The sequence below is a fragment of the Grampus griseus genome (assembly GCF_964374135.1).
Source record: "Grampus griseus genome assembly, chromosome: 10".
In the NCBI taxonomy this organism is placed as follows: domain Eukaryota; kingdom Metazoa; phylum Chordata; class Mammalia; order Artiodactyla; family Delphinidae; genus Grampus; species Grampus griseus.
In genome coordinates this window covers 72721665-72738536 of record NC_139004.1, presented here as the reverse complement: position 1 = coordinate 72738536, position 16872 = coordinate 72721665, and the positions used below count along the sequence as shown (strand labels likewise).

General features: G+C 38.5%; 1 protein-coding gene across 1 annotated transcript in view; it reads left to right on the top strand.

Moving 5' to 3' along the window:
* Positions 1-16632: 16632 nt before the first annotated feature.
* DNAH12 (dynein axonemal heavy chain 12) overlaps positions 16633-16872 on the top strand; it is a gene marked incomplete at its 3' end in the record, with an annotated part of 211639 nt that continues 211399 nt past the window's right edge. The window contains exon 1 of the mRNA XM_082663999.1: positions 16633-16761. The remainder of the gene's footprint in view (positions 16762-16872) is intronic.

Genomic DNA, 16872 nt, shown 5'->3' with positions numbered 1-16872 from the left:
AGGGCGTAGGGAACTCCACCCGGTTTGCCAGCCTGGTTTCGGGTGTGGAAAGTGTTGCTCACTTTTCCACAGCATTCCCGAGGCTGCTCACCCTCTTCCGAGGTGTGGTGGGTTCACCTCAGGCCTAGCCAGTGCCGACGCGCGGAGCAGGGCTTTTGTGGTAGTAACTACGAACGATATATAGTAGCTCCCAGTCAGTGAGCGGTGAGTGTGCTAAAAACGTCTTTTACGGATGTGAGGACCAGAGAGATTAAGTTACCTGCTCAAGACCAAACAGACATTGCTGAATGAATGGCAGGAGACTGAGAATAGCCAGTAAGTAAGAGGATATGAGAAATGTAGCTTCTTTGAAAGCCAAATGAAGAAAGTATTTAAAGAAACAGATTTTGTGTTAAATATAATTAATACTCTGATTAACTGAAGAAAAAAACAACTCTTGAAGATTCAGAGAACAAATTGAGAATTCCCTTCTCTCGACAAGTGATATGTTTGTATGTATTTTCCCGTCTCCTACAACTGGAATGTTTATTTATTGGGTATCTAATAATAAGCCATACCCTTTCCCCTGGCTTACAATAAGAAAAATAAGCCTTTTCTAAAAGAAGGATGAATTTTGCAGTCATTTGAAATGTATATTCCTGTCCTCCCCTCTCCCCACGCAGCAAGTATTTGACAAGGTAACTGGATGCCTGGTGGTATGTATGTAATCTGGGGCTACAGTGTAGGGTAAAAGTCATTACATTGTATCAGTTGGCTTAAGAAAATAAGTCTCAGTACTCCAGTTCATAGTATCATAGTACCCACATTAGCAAATATAAATTTTGAAATGGCACTTCTCTTCATGCATCTTTGCAGAACTCAATCTTAAATAAGCTAAAAGATAAAAGCCCTATTAGGAAATGTGGGAATTCCCTGGCGGTCCAGTGGTTACACCTCGAGGCTTTCACTGCTGAGGCCCAGAGTTCACTCCCTGGTCTGGGAACTAAGATCCTGCAACCTGCTCCGGGAGGCTAAAAAAAAAAACAAACCCTATTAGAAAATGACTCTCCTTCAAGCAAGCTGATCTAATTTAACTCTGTAGCACTGTAGCAGTCTTAATCCGAGTTTGAGACACATGCCTTGAAGTGTCATACTTTCTTTTAGGGTTTTTTTTTTTATATTTAAATTTTTTCAAAGAGTAAAAACATATTTGTAGTGAAAAAAAGGTAATCTTCCCGCCTCTGACTTCTATGCATGCACAAACGTTTATGAATTTATACCCTTCCCCCCACTTTTTGCACAGATAGGAATGTAGTATACCCATGGTTCAGTACCTTCCTCTTTTCATTATCTTACATTATCTTTTGTCAGTTCTTTCAGGAGAAAGTATCTGCAAGTGTTCTGGAAGTTTCACAACTTCCCAAAGAAAGTTTAATCTGAACTCTACAGACTTAAAAATAATAAATGGTGTGTTTATTTTATGAGGCTAAACTGTAGCACAATTATGTATATAAATTATATACATTATATAATTAAAATTTGAGATTACAAGACTGAACCAATACTATGCTTTTCCTCATGCCAAAAGGAGAAGCATCTAATAGAAATCATTTTATTCATCCATTCTCAATTCATACCAAGAAACACAAGCTAACTTTCACTAATCAAAAGTTACGGTTGTTGGAGTTATTTTTATTACTTATACGTATATCTGCAGGAATTAGTGTGTGAAGACAAGTTTCTTGTAATTACCCTCACTTAGTTAATAACATTGGCATAGATCATTAATATACTTTTATCTTTTTTAACTTAAGGTCAACATGAAACTAATTTTGAGGGATAGCACTCAGAAATTTTGAGTAATTTGTTGATATCACTTCAGGGTAATCTATTTTCTCATATATTCAAAATTTAATATATATATATATATTTTTGGCTGCATTGGGTCTTCACTGCGTGTGGGCTTTCTCTAGTTGCGATGAGCAGGGGCTACTCTTCGTTGCTGTGAGTGGGCTTCTCATTGTGGTGGCTTCTCTTGTCACGGAGCACAGGCTCTAGGGCACGTGGGCTTCAGTAGTTGTGGCATGTGGGCTCAGTAGTTGTGGCACACAGGCTTAGTTGCTCCAAAGCATGTGGGATCTTCCCAGACCAGGGATTGAACCCATGTCCCCTGCATTGGCAGGCGGATTCTTAACCACTGCGCCACCAGGAAAGTCCCCAAAATTTAATAATTTCTATTTGCTTTCTGTTTAAGGGAATCAATCTCTTCTATTTATTTGTTTCTTTTTAAATTATTTTTTCCAGTTTCACTGAGATATAATTGATATATAACATTGTATTAGTCCAAGGTGTACAGCATAATGATTTGATATAGGTATATATTGCCAAATGATTACCACAATAAGTTTAATTAACATCCATTATATCAATAGTTACAATTCTTTTTCTTGTGATGAGAACTTCTAAGATCTGTTGTTTGCAACTTTCACATATACTGTAGTCACCATGTTGTACATTATATACCCAGAACTTGTTTATCTTATAACTGGAAGTTTTTACCTTTTTGATCACCTTCATCCACTTCCTCCATCCATCCCTCCCCCCACACCAATCTGTTGTCCGTATCTATGAATTAATTTTTTTTTGATTCCACATATAATCGAAATCATACAGTATTTGTCTTTGTCTGACTTATTTCACTTAGCATAATGCCCTTGAGGTCCATCCATGTTGTCACAATGGCAGGATCTCCTTTTTTATTGTTGAATAATATTCCATTATATATCTGTATCTATATATCTATATCATTTCTATGTCTATATATCTTACATTTTCTTTACCCATTTATCCATCTGTGGACACTTAACATTTAGGTTGTTTCCATGTCTTGCTATTGTAAATAATGCTGCACAGAACATGGGGGTGCAGAGACGTTTTTGGGATATTGATTTCGTTTCCTTTGTGTGTATATATAACCAGAAATGGGATGCTGAATCATACGATAGTTCTACTTCTAATTTTTTGAGAAACTTCTGTTTTTATACTGTTTTCCATAGTGACTACATCAATTTACAGTCCCACCAACAGTGCTATTTGTTTCTTATCTTTTAAAATATTTATCATAATTTATGATTACATTATATATTAATATACTATATAGCATAGTATGTATATGATACAGCTATATCATTTTTTTCATTTTTAAAATTGAGATACAACTATATCACTTAATATAAGTATAATTAATGTTACTGTAACAGCAATCATAAACTTAGTTCGAAGAAAAGAAATTCAGTCAAAGAACTTATGTAAAACAACACAGTTTAGCTCCATAAAGAACTCTTAAGCATATGGACTCATTTCTTTTTCCTGCACTCCCATTCTTAATTTTGAAATAACAATACATAGTTTAAAGCATAGTAAGTTTGTTTCATAAGTTCTCTTAGCATCTTCATCATTTCTATTAAGAAATAGAAAAATCTTTTTGTATAGTATTGGAGAATCATTTTGGTGTCGTTATCCATAAGTGCTTTTATATAATCAAGCCTGGGCTTCCCTGGTGGTGCAGTGGTTAAGAATCCGCCTGCCAATGCAAGGGACATGGGTTTGAGCCCTGGTGCAGGAAGATCCCACAGGCTGCGGAGCAACTAAGCCCATGAACCACAACTACTGAGCCTGTGTTCTAGAGCCTGCGAGCCACAACCACTGAAACCCGTGCGCCTAGAGCCTGCGCTCTGAAATAAAGAGAAGCCACCGCAGTGAGAAGCCCACACACTGCAAAAAAGAGTAGCCCACACACACTGCAACTACAGAAAGCCTGCATGCAGCAACGAAGACTCAACATAGCCAAAAATAAAATAAATAAATTTATATTAAAAAAAACCCTTACCATTGAGGACGATGTTGGCTGTGGGTTTGTCATATATGGCCTTTATTATGTTGAGGAAAGTTCCCTCTATGCCTACTTTCTGCAGGGTGTTTATCATAAATGGGTGTTGAATTTTGTGGAAAGCTTTCTCTGCATCTATTGAGATGATCATATGGTTTTTCTCCTTCAGTTTGTTAATATGGTTTATCACATTGATTGATTTGCGTATATTGAAGAATCCTTGCATTCCTGGGATAAACCCCACTTGATCATGGTGTATGATCCTTTTAATGTGCTGTTGGATTCTGTTTGCTAGCATTTTGTTGAGGATATTTCAATCTACGTTCATCAGTGATATTGGCCAGTAGTGTTCTTTCTTTGTGACATCCTTCTCTGGTTTTGGTATCAAGGTTATGGTGGCCTCGTAGAATGAGTTTGGGAGTGTTCCTCCCTCTGCTATATTTTGGAAGAGTTTGAGAAGGATAGGTGTTAGCTCTTCTCTAAATGTTTGATAGAATTCGCCTGTGAAGCCATCTGGTCCTGGGGTTTTGTTTGTTGGAAGATTTTTAATCACAGTTTCAATTTCAGTGCTTCTGATTGGTCTGTTTATATTTTCTGTTTCTTCCTGGTTCAGTCTTGGCACGTTGTGCATTTCTAAGAATTTGTCCATTTCTTCCAGTTTGTCCATTTTATTGGCATAGAGCTGCTTGTAGTAATCTCTCATGATCTTTTGTATTTCTGCAGTGTCAGTTGTTACTTCTTTTTCATTTCTAATTCTATTGAGTCTTCTCCCTTTTTTTCTTGATGAGTCTGGCTAATGGTTTATCAATTTTGTTTATCTTCTCAAAGAAACAGCTTTTAGTTTTATTGATCTTTGCTATCGTTGCCTTCATTTCTTTTTCATTTATTTCTGATCTGATTTTTATGATTTCTTTCCTTCTGCTAACTTTGGGTTTTCTTTGTTCTTCTTTCTCTAATTGCTTTAGGTGCAAGGTTAGGTTGTTTATTTGAGATGTTTCCTATTTCTTAAGGTAGGATTGTATTGCTATAAACTTCCCTCGTAGAACTACTTTTGCTGCATCCCGTAGGTTTTGGGTCGTCATGTCTCCATTATCATTTGTTTCTAAGTATTTTTTTATTTCCTCTTTGATTTCTTCACTGATCACTTCATTATTAAGTAGTGTATTGCTTACCTCCATGTGCCTGTATTTTTTACAGATCTTTTCCTGTAATCGATATCTAGTCTCATAGCATTGTGGTCAGAAAAGATACTTGATACAATTTCAATTTTCTTAAATTTACCAAGGCTTGATTTGTGACCCAAGATATGATCTATCCTGGAGAATGTTCCATGAGCACTTGAGAAGAATGTGTATTCTGTTGTTTTTGGATGGAATGTCCTATAAATATCAATTAAGTCCATCTTGTTTAATGTTTCATTTAAAGCTTGTGTTTCCTTATTTATTTTCATTTTGGTTGATCTGTCCATTGGTGAAAGTGGAGTGTTAAAGTCCCCTACTATGAATGTGCTACTTCCAATTTCCCCTTTCATGGCTGTTAGTATTTGCCTTATGTATTGAGGTGGTTCTATGTTGGGTGCATAAATATTTACAATTGTTATATCTTCCTCTTGGATCAATCCCTTGATCATTATGTAGTGTCCTTCTTTGTCTCTTCTAATAGTCTTTATTTTAAAGTCTATTTTGTCTGATACGAGAATTGCTACTCCAGCTTTCTTTTGGTTTCCATTTGCATGGAATATCTTTTTCCATCCCCTTACTTTCAGTCTGTATGTGTCTCTAGGTCTGAAGTGGGTCACTTGTAGACAGCATATATATGGGTCTTGTTTTTGTATCCATTCAGCCAATCTGTGTCTTTTGGTGGGAGCATTTAATCCATTTACATTTAAGGTAATTATCGATATGTATGTTCCTAATCCCATTTTCTTAATGTTTTGGGTTCATTATTGTAGATTTTTTCCTTCACTTGTGTTTTGCCTAGAGAAGTTCCTTTAGCATTTGTTGTAAAGCTGGTTTGGTGGTGCTGAACTCTCTCAGCTTTTGCTTGTCTGCAAAGGTTTTAATTTCTCCATCAAATCTGAAAGAGATCCTTGCTGGGTAGAGTAATCTTGGTTGCAGGTTTTTCTCCTTCATCACTTTAAATATGTCCTGCCAGTCCCTTCTGGCTTGCAGAGTTTCTGCTGAAAGATCAGCTGTTAACCTTATGGGGATTCCCTTGTGTGTTATTTGTTGTTTTTCCCTTGCTGCTTTTAATATGTTTTCTTTGTATTTAATTTTTAACAGTTTGATTAATATGTGTCTTGGCGTATTTCTCCTTGGATTTATCCTGTATGGGACTCTCTGTGCTTCCTGGACTTGATTAACTATTTCCTTTCCCATATCAGGGAAGTTTTCAACTATAATCTCTTCAAATATTTTCTCAGTCCCTTTCTTTTTCTCTTCTTCTTCTGGAACCCCTATAATTCGAATGTTGGTGCGTTTAATGTTGTCTCAGAAGTCTCTGAGACTGTCCTCAGTTCTTTTCATTCTTTTTTCTTTATTCTGCTCTGCAGTAGTTATTTCCACTATTTTATCTTCCAGGTCACTTATCCGTTCTTCTGCCTCAGTTATTCTGCTATTGATCCCATCTAGAGTATTTTTAATTTCAGATTGTGTTGTTCATCGTTGTTTGTTTCATCTTTAGTTCTTCTAGGTCCTTGTTAAATGTTTCTTGTATTTTTTTCTATTCTATTTCCAAGATTTTGGATCATCTTTACTATCATTATTCTGAATTCTTTTTCAGATAGACTGCCTTTTTCCTCCTCATTTGTTAGGTCTGGTGGGTTTTTATCTTGCTCCTTCATCTGCTGTGTGTTTTTCTGTCTTCTCATTTTGCTTATCTTACTGTGTTTGGGGTCTGCTTTTTGCAGGCTGCAGGTACGTAGTTCCTGTTGTTTTTTGTGTCTGCCCCCAGTGGGTAAGCTTGGTTCAGTGGGTTGTGTAGGCTTCCTGGTGGAGGGGACTAGTGCCTGTGTTCTGGTGGATGAGGCTGGATCTTGTCTTTCTGTTGGGCAGGTTCACGTCTGGTGGTGTGTTTTTGGGTGTCTGTGGACTTATTAAGATTTTAGGCAGCCTCTCTGTTAATGGTTGGGGTTGTGTTCATGTTGTGCTAGTTGTTTGGCATAGGGTGTCCAGCACTGTAGCTTGCTGGTCGTTGAGTGAAGCTGGGTGCTGGTGTTGAGATGGAGATCTATGGGAGATTTTCACCGTTTGATATTATGTGGAGCTGGGAGGTCTCTTGTAGACCAGTGTCCTGAAGTTGGCTCTCCCACCTCAGGGGCACAGCACTGACTCCTGGCTGCAGCACCAAGAGCCTTTCATCCACACGGCTCAGAATAAAAGGGAGAAAAAGTAGAAAGAAAGAAAGAAGGAAGGAAAGAAAGAAAGGAGGGAGGGAGAGCAGGAGGAAGGAAGGACAGGAAGGAAGATAAAGTAAAATAAAATAAAGTAAGATAAAATATAATAATATAAAGTAAGATAAAATATAATAAAGTTATTAAAATAGAAAATTATTAAGAAAAAAATTTTAAAAAACCCAACCACAACAACAAAAAAAAGGACAGATAGAACCCTAGGACAAATGGTGGAAGCAAAGGTATACAGACAAAATCTCACACAGAAGCATACACATACTCACAAAAAGAGGAAAAGTGGAAAAAATCATAAATCTTGCTCTCGAAGTCCACCTCCTCATTTTGGGATGATTTGTTGTCTAAAGGAGGGAAGGAAGGAAAGAAAGAAAGAAAGAAGATAAAATAAAATAAAGTTATGAAAATAAAAAATAATTATTAAGAAAAAAAATAATTATTAAGAAAAAAAATAAAACAAAACAAAACGGACTGATAGAACCCTAGGACAAATGGTCAGAGCAAAGCTATACAAACAAAATCTCACACAGAAGCATACACATACTCACAAAAAGAGGAAAAGTGGAAAAAATCATAAATCTTGCTCTCGAAGTCCACCTCCTCATTTTGGGATGATTTGTTGTCTAAAGGAGGGAAGGAAGGAAAGAAAGAAAGAAGATAAAATAAAATAAAGTTATGAAAATAAAAAATAATTATTAAGAAAAAAAATAAAACAAAACGGACGGATAGAACCCTAGGACAAATGGTCAGAGCAAAGCTATACAAACAAAATCTCACAAAGAAGCATACACATACACACTCACAGAAAGAGGAAAAGGGGAAAAAATCATAAATCTTGCTCTCAAAGTCCACCTCCTCAATTTGGGATGATTCGTTGTCTATTCATGTATTCCACAGATGCAGGGTACATCAAGTTGATTGTGGAGATTTAATCCACTGCTTCTTAGGCTGCTGGGAGAGATTTCCCTTTCTCTTCTTTGTTCACACAGCTCCTGGGGTTCAGCTTTGGATTTGGCCCCGCCTCTGCGTGTAGGTCGCCTGAAAGCGTCTGTTCTTCTCTCAGACAGGACGGGGTTAAAGGAGCAGCTGATACGGGAACTCTGGCTCACTCAGGCCGGGGGGAGGGAGGGGTACGGACTGCGGGGCGGGTCTGCGGCGGCAGAGTCCAGCGTGACGTTCCACCAGCCTGAGGTGCGCCGTGTGTTCCCTCGGGGAAGTAGTCCCTGGATTCCGGGACCCTGGCAGTGGCGGGCTGCACGGGCTCCCTGGAAGGGGGGTGTGGATAGTGACCTGTGCTCACACACAGGCTTCTTGGTGGCGGCAGCAGCAGACTTAGCGTCTCATGCACGTCTTTGGGGTATGCGCTTTTAGCCGCGGCTCGCACCTGTCTCTGGAGTCCCTTTAAGCAGCGCTCTTACTCCCCTCTCCTCGCGCACCAGGAAACAAAGAGGCAAGAAAAGTCTCTTGCCTCTTTGGCAGGTCCAGACTTTTTCCCCGACTCCCTCCCGGCTAGCCATGGTGCACTAACCCCCTGCAGGCTGTGTTCACACCGCCAACCCCAGTCCTCTCCCTGCGCTCTGACTGAAGCCTGAGCCTCAGCTCCCAGCCCCGCCCGCCCCGGTGGGTGAGCAGACAAGGCTCTCGGGCTGGTGAGTGCTGGTTGGCACCGATCCTCTGTGCGGGAATCTCTCTGCTTTGCCCTCTGCTCTCCTGTTGCTGTGCTGTCCTCCGCGGCTCCGAAGCCTCCCCCCTCTGCCACCCACAGTCTCCCCCCGCGAAGGAGCTTCCTAGTGTGTGGAAACCTTTCCTCCTTCACGGCTCCCTCCCACTGGTACACATCCCGTCCGTATCCTTTTGTCTCTGCTTATTCCTTTTTCTTTTGCACTACCCAGGTACGTGGGGAGTTTCTTGCCTTTTGGGAGATCTGAGGTCTTCTGCCAGCGTTCAGTAGGTGTGCTGTAGGGGTTGTTCAACGTGTAGTTGTATTTCTGGTGTATCTGTGGGGAGGAAGGTGATCTCCGCATCTTACTATTCCGCCATCTTCCCCTCGTCCCCCGGAACATACATTTTGATAATTACCTTAAATGTAAATGGATTAAATTCTCCAACCAAAAGATATAGACTGGCTGAATGGATACCCAAAAAAAAGACCTGTATATATGCTGTCTACAAGAGATCCACTTCAGATCTAGGGACACATACAGACTGAAAGTGAGGGGTTGGAAAAAGATATTCTATGGAAATGGAAATTAAAAGAAAACTGGAGGGCTTCCCTGGTGGTGCAGTGGTTGAGAGTCCGCCTGCCGATGCAGGGAACACGGGTTCATGCCCCAGTTCAGGAAGATCCCACATGCCGCGGAGCGGCTAGGCCCGTGAGCCATGGCTGCTGAGCCTGCACGTCCGGAGCCTGTGCTCCGCAGCGGGAGAGGCCACAACAGTGAGAGGTCTGCGTACCGGGAAAAAAAAAAATGCTGGAGTAGCAATACTCATATCAGACAAAATAGACTTTAAAATAAAGACTGTTACATGAGACAAAGAAGGTCACTATATAATGATCAACGGATCAATCCAAGAAGAAGATACAACAATTGTAAATATTTATGCACCCAGCCTAGGAGCACTTCAGTACATAAGGCAAATGCTAACAGCCATAAAAGGGGAAGTTGACAGTAACACAATCATAGTAGGGGAGTTTAACACCCCACTTTGACCAATGGACAGATCAACCAAAATGAAAATAAATAAGGAAACACAAGCTTTAAATGATACATTCAACAGGATGGACTTAATTCATATTTATAGGACATTACATCCAAAAACAACAGAATACACTTTTTTCTCAAGTGCTCATGGAACATTCTCCAGGATAGATCATATCTTGGGTCACAAATCAAGCCTTGGTAACCTTAAGAAAATTGAAATTGTATCAAGTATCTTTTCTGACCACAATGCTATGAGACTAGATATCGATTACAGGAAAAAATCTGTAAAAAATACAAACACATGGAGGCTAAACAATGCACTACTAAACAAGAGATCACTGAAGAAATCAAAGAGGAAATCAAAAAATACCTAGGAACAAATGACATTGAAAACACGACGACCCAAAAACTATGGGCTGCAGCAAAAGCAGTTCCAAGAGGGAAGTTTATAGCAATACAATCCTACCTCAAGAAACAAAAATCTCAAATAAACAACCTAACCTTACACCTAAAGCAATTAGAGAAAGAAGAACAAAAATAACCCAAAGTTAGCAGAAGGAAAGAAATCATAAAGATCAGATCAGAAATAAATGAAAAAGAAATGAAGGAAACAATAGCAAAGATCAGTACAACTAAAAGTTGGTTCTTTGAGAAGATAAAATTGAAAAACCATTAGCCAGAGTCATCAAGAAAAACAGGGAGAAGATTCAAATCAATAGAATTAGAAATGAAAAAGGAGAAGTAACAACTGACACTGCAGAAATACAAAGGATCATGAGAGATTATTACAAGCAATTATATGCCAATAAAATGGACAACCTGGAAGAAATGGAGAAATTCTTAGAAATGCACAACCTTCCGAGACTGAACCAGGAAGAAATAGAAAATATAAACAGACCAATCAGAAGCACTGAAATTGAAACTGTGATAAAAAATCTTCCAACAAACAAAAGCCCAGGACCAGATGGCTTCACAGGTGAATTTTATCAATCATTTAGAGAAGAGCTAAGACCTATCCTCAAACTCTTCCAAAATATAGCAGAGGGAGGAACACTCTCAATCTCATTCTATGAAACCACCCTGTTACCAAAACCAGACAAAGATGTCACAAGAAAAGAAAACTACAGGCCTATATCACTGATGAACATCGATGCAAAAATCTCAACAGAGTACTAGCAAACAATCCAGCAGCACATTAAAAGGACCATACACCATGATAAAGTGGAGTTTATCCCAGGAATGCAAGGATTCTTCAATATACACAAATCAATCAATGTGATACACCATATTAATACACTGAAGGATAAAAACCATATGATAATCTCAACAGATGCAGAGAAAGCTTTCAACAAAATTCAACAAACACCCATTTATTATAAAAACTCTCCAGAAAGTAGGCATAGAGAGAACTTACCTCAACATAATAAAGGCCATATATGACAAACCCACAGCAAACATCATTCTCAATGGTGAAAAATTGAAACCATTTCCTCTGAGATCAGGAACAATACAAGGTTGCCCACTCTCACCATTATTATATAACATAGTTTTGGAAGTTTTAGCCACAGCAGTCAGAGACGAAAAAGAAATAAAAGGAATACAGGGCTTCCCTGGTGGCGCAGTGGTTGAGAGTCTGCCGGCCGATGCAGGGGATGCGGGTTAGTGCCCCGGTCCGGGAGGATCCCACGTGCCACGGAGCGGCTGGGCCTGTGAGCTGTGACCGCTGAGCCTGCGTGTCCGGAGCCTGTGCTCCGCAATGGGAGAGCCCACAACAGTGAGAGGTCCGCATACCGCAAAAAAAAAAAAAGGAATCCAAGTTGGAAAAGAAGAGTTAAAACTGTCACTGTTTGCAGATGACTCGATACTATACATACAGAATCCTAAAGATGCTACCAGAAAACTACGAGAGCTAATCAATGAATTTGCTAAAGTAGCAGGATACAAAATTAATGAACAGAAATCTCTTGCATTCCTATACACTAATGATGAACAATCTGAAAGAGAAATTAAGGAAACACTCCCATTTACCATTGCAGCAAAAAGAATAAAATACCTAGGAATAAACCTACCTAAGGAGACAAAAGACCTGTATGCAGAAAACTATAAGACACTGATGAAAGAAATTAAAGATAATACCAACTGATGGAGAGATATACTATGTTCTTGGTTTGGAAGAATCAACATTGTGAAAATGACCCTACTACCCAAAGCAATCTGCAGATTCAATGCAATCCCTATCAAACTACCACTGGCATTTTGCAAAGAACTAGAACCAAAAATTTCACAATATGTATGGTAACACAAAAGACCCTGAATAACCAAAGCAATCTTGAGAAAGAAAAAGGGAGCTGGAGGAATCAGGCTCCCTGACTTCAGACTATACTACAAAGCTACAGTAATCAAGATAGTATGGAAGTGGCACAAAAACAGAAATATAGATCAGTGGAAAGGATGGAAAGCCCAGAGATAAACCCACACACATATGGTCACCTTATATTTGATAAGGGAGGCAAGAATATACAGTGGAGAAAAGACAGCCTCTTCAATAAGTGGTGCTGGAAAGCCTGGACAGCTACATGTAAAAGAATAAAATTAGAACACTCCCTAACACCATACACAAAAATAAACTCCAGATGGATTAAAGACTTAAATGTAAGACCAAACACTATAAAACTCTTCAAGGAAAACATAGGCAGAACACTCTATGATGTAAATCACAGAAAAGTCCTTTTTGACCCACCTCCTAGAGAAATGGAAATAAAAACAAAAATAAACAAATGGGACCTAATGAAACTTAAAAGTTTTTGCACAGCAAAGGAAACCATGAAGAAGACGAAAAGACAACCATCAGAATGGGAGAAAATATTTGGAAATGAAGCAACTGACAAAGGATTAATCTCCAAAATATACAAGCAGCTCATGCAGCTCAATATCAAAGAAACAATCCAATCCAAAAATGGGCAGAAGACCTAAATAGACATTTCTCCAAAGAAGATATACAGATTGCCAACAAACACATGAAAGGATGCTCAACATCACTAATGATTAGAGAAATTCAAATCAAAATTACAATGAGGTATCACCTCACTTCGGTCAGAATGGTCATCATCAAAAAATCTAGAAACAATAAATGCTGGAGAGGGTGTGGAGAAAAGGGAACCCTGTTGCACTGTTGGCGGCAATGTAAATTGATACAGCCACTATGGAGAACAGTACGGAGGTTCCTTAAAAAACTAAAAATAGATCCACCATGTGACTCAGCAATCCCACTACTGGGCATATACCCTGAGAAAACCATAATTCAAAGAGTCATGTACCATAATGTTCATTGCAGCTCTATTTACAATAGCCAGGACATGGAAGCAACCTACGTGTCCATCGACAGATGAATGGATAAAGAAGATGTGGCATATACATACAATGAAATATTACTCAACCATAAAAAGAAATGAAATTGAGTTGTTTGTAGTGAGGTGGATGGACCTAGAGTCTGTCATACAGAGTGAAGTAAGTCAGAAAGAGAAAAACAAATACCATATGCTAACACATATATATGGAATCTAAAAAATAAAATTAAATTGTTCTGAAGATCCTAGGGGCAGGACAGGAATAATGATGCACATGTAGAGAATGGGCTTGAGGACACAGGGAGAGGGAAGGATAAGCTGGAACGAAGTGAGAGAGTGGCATGGACATGTATACTCTACCAAATATAAAGTATATAGCTAGTGGGAAGCAGCTGCATAGCACAGGGAGATCAGCTCAGTGCTTTGTGACCACCAGAGGGGTGGGATAGGGAGGGTGGGATGGAGACTTAAGAGGAAGGGGATATGGGGATATATATATACGTATAGCTGATTCACTTTGTTATAAAGTGGAAACGAACACAACAATGTAAAGCAATTATACTCCAATAAAGATGTTAAAAAAAAGAGATACCATTAAGAAAATGAAAAGGCAAGCTACAGGCCAAGAGAATATATTTGCAAATTATCTGATAAACGATTTGTATCCAGAATGTAAAGAACTCTTACCCCTTAATGATAAAAATGGAAATATTCCAATTTAAAAATGGATAAAAGATCTAAATAAACATTTCATCAAAAAAGAAGATATGTTAATGGATAATAAGCACATGAAAAGATATTTAACATATTTGCATTTAGGGAAATGCAAATTAAAACCACAATGAGATACCACTGTATGCCCATTCAAATACCTCGAATGAAAAAGATAGACAATACCAAGTGTTGGCAAGGATGTGGAGAAATTGGAATGCTTATATTTTTCTGGTAGAAATGTATAATCTTTCAACCACTTTGGAAAACAGTTTGACAGTTTCTTAAAAGGTCAAACATACACTTATCATTTATCCCAGCAATTCCTACCAATGAGAAATGAAAATGTATGTTCATCCAAAGATTTGCGCACAAATGTTCATGCAAGGATTATTCACAATAGCCCCGAACTGAAAGCAATCCAAATGTCCATCAACTTGTGAATGAATAAACCAAATATGATATATCCATATAATGGAAGACTACCCATCAGTAAAAAGGAATGAACGTCTCTCACATACTACATATAGATGAACCTCAAACACATTATTAAGTGATAGAAGCCAGACACAAAAGACCACATAATACATGATTCCATGTACATGACATTTTCAGAAGTTGTAAACCTATAGAGACCAAAAGTAAATCAGTGGTTGCCTAGGACTGGAGGTGGGAGTGAGGATTGACTGTTTATGACGTCAAGGGAACTTTTTGCAGTGATGGAAATTTTTTAGAACTGGATCTTGGTAGTGGTTGCACAACTGTATAAATTTACTGAAAAACCCATTGAATTATATACTTTAAAATGGTGAATTCTATAGTATGTAAATTATACCTATTAAAACCTGTTTGACAAAAGATGTACATTGTATTAGTTAGGATCTAATGAGGGAAGCAGAAGATTAAGATTATAACCAGTAGATTATATATATACCCTATATGTATCCATTGTTTGTATGTTTATATATAGGGTTTCTTACAGGGAACTGGCTTATGTAACTGTAGGGGATCATGAAGCAAGTCCACAATCTGTAGGGGCAGGCTGTCAGGAAGGAAAGAGCCAGAAAGGGGAGAGCACCTGTACACCTAGCTGCTGTTTGGAGTCTAACTCAGGGCATGTCTAAAACTTTTTAAAAGGACTTCCACTGACTGAGTGAGACCCACACAGATAATCTCCCTAGATTAACATCAATTTACAGGGGACTTGAATTACATCTGCAAAATCTCTTCACAGCAGCCCTAGATTAGTATTTGATTGAGTAACTGGGAGAAGGTGAGTGCATGATATAATACTGTCCTCCGTTCAGTTCTGTAGTTTAGCCTAACCAAATTGACATGTCAAAAAACCATCACAGAAAGACAAATATCATATGATATTGCTTATATGTGGAATCTGAAAAAATGATACAAATGAATTTATTAACAAAACAGAAATTGACTCACAGACATAGAAAATAAACTTACCGTTACCAAAGGGGAAAGGTGGGGGAGGGATAAATTAGGAGTTTTTGATTAAAATATACACACTACTATATATAAAATAGATAACAAATAAGGAGCTACTGTATAGCATGGGAAACTATACTCAATATCTTGTAATAACCCATAATGGAAAAGTATCTTAAAAAAGAATATATATATATATATATCTCACTTTGCTGTACACCTGAAACTAACACAACATTGTAAATCAACTATATTTCAATAAAATTTTTTAAAAAGACACTGTGACAAAAAAATCACAAGTGTTTTGTTTTCCACAGAAAATAGTTTGTTTTTACAAGCTGGGAGGAATTTCAATTTGTTCATTCACTGACTCAAATGAAATTTCTAGAGGAACAACTGTTTGCTAGACACAATAGTGTAGGCTGTACTCTCATTAAAAAAAAATTCTTTACATGCCGACTGGCACATAGAAGATGCTCAAATATTTGTTGAATGAATATGCCATTAATACACCACCAGGATTTATTTATCTACCAATTTTATTTATAAACATGGTATTTGTGTAGGCTATTATCATTTAGATGGAGTATCCATTGTGCAGCCTCAAATAGCAAAGTTTCACATTTCTCTCTTCATGCATACTCAAAAAATTTACACAGCTTAATCTTCTCTGCCAAAAATTTTCTGAAAGAAGTGCTGTCTAAACAAATACTGGATAGAGAAAAAAGATAAATTAAAATCTTGATTAGTTATAATATTTACAGGGAAGTCGCTATGGGGACACTTGAAGACTTGATCCTCCTTGAGAGTGTTTATATAAATCTATTTTCCAACGGATCCGAATTTCCAGTCTTGCAGTTTTCCACAATTTGAAGATCCTGATTCTGTGCCCTTTCTAAGGGAAGAGAGTTAGGTAAAAAAGTCTCATTCACTGACCCTCCATTTACTCGAGTAATGAATTATTGTTGTGACAGGTAATCCTAATCTGTGGCACTCAGCAACTGCCTCTCCAGGCAACATTTGCCCAGTCTCTCTAGTTGCGACGGCGACAGTTTCTATGGCGACAACTTTGTTTCTACTCGGCAGGCGACTGCCCAGCTCGGCAGGGCGTTCCGGAGGATTCAACCCTGTTTTCTCTCTTCCTTTCACCAGCTCGGCAGGACCCCGTAGGGCGTTCCGGAGGATTCAACCCTGTTTTCTCTCCCGTTCACCATTAGAGAAGTTCATTGAACGTACCCCTCTTATCTGAGCAGCCGGGAAGTAGTGAAAACAATCAGAGAGGTACTTTCTTGTCCTCAGCTTTTATCTTCACCCCTCTCCCAGGGGAGGAGATTTTGAACTGGGCGCCAGCAGAAACTGTCTTTTTCAAGGCAGGAATCGCCAAATTGTGTG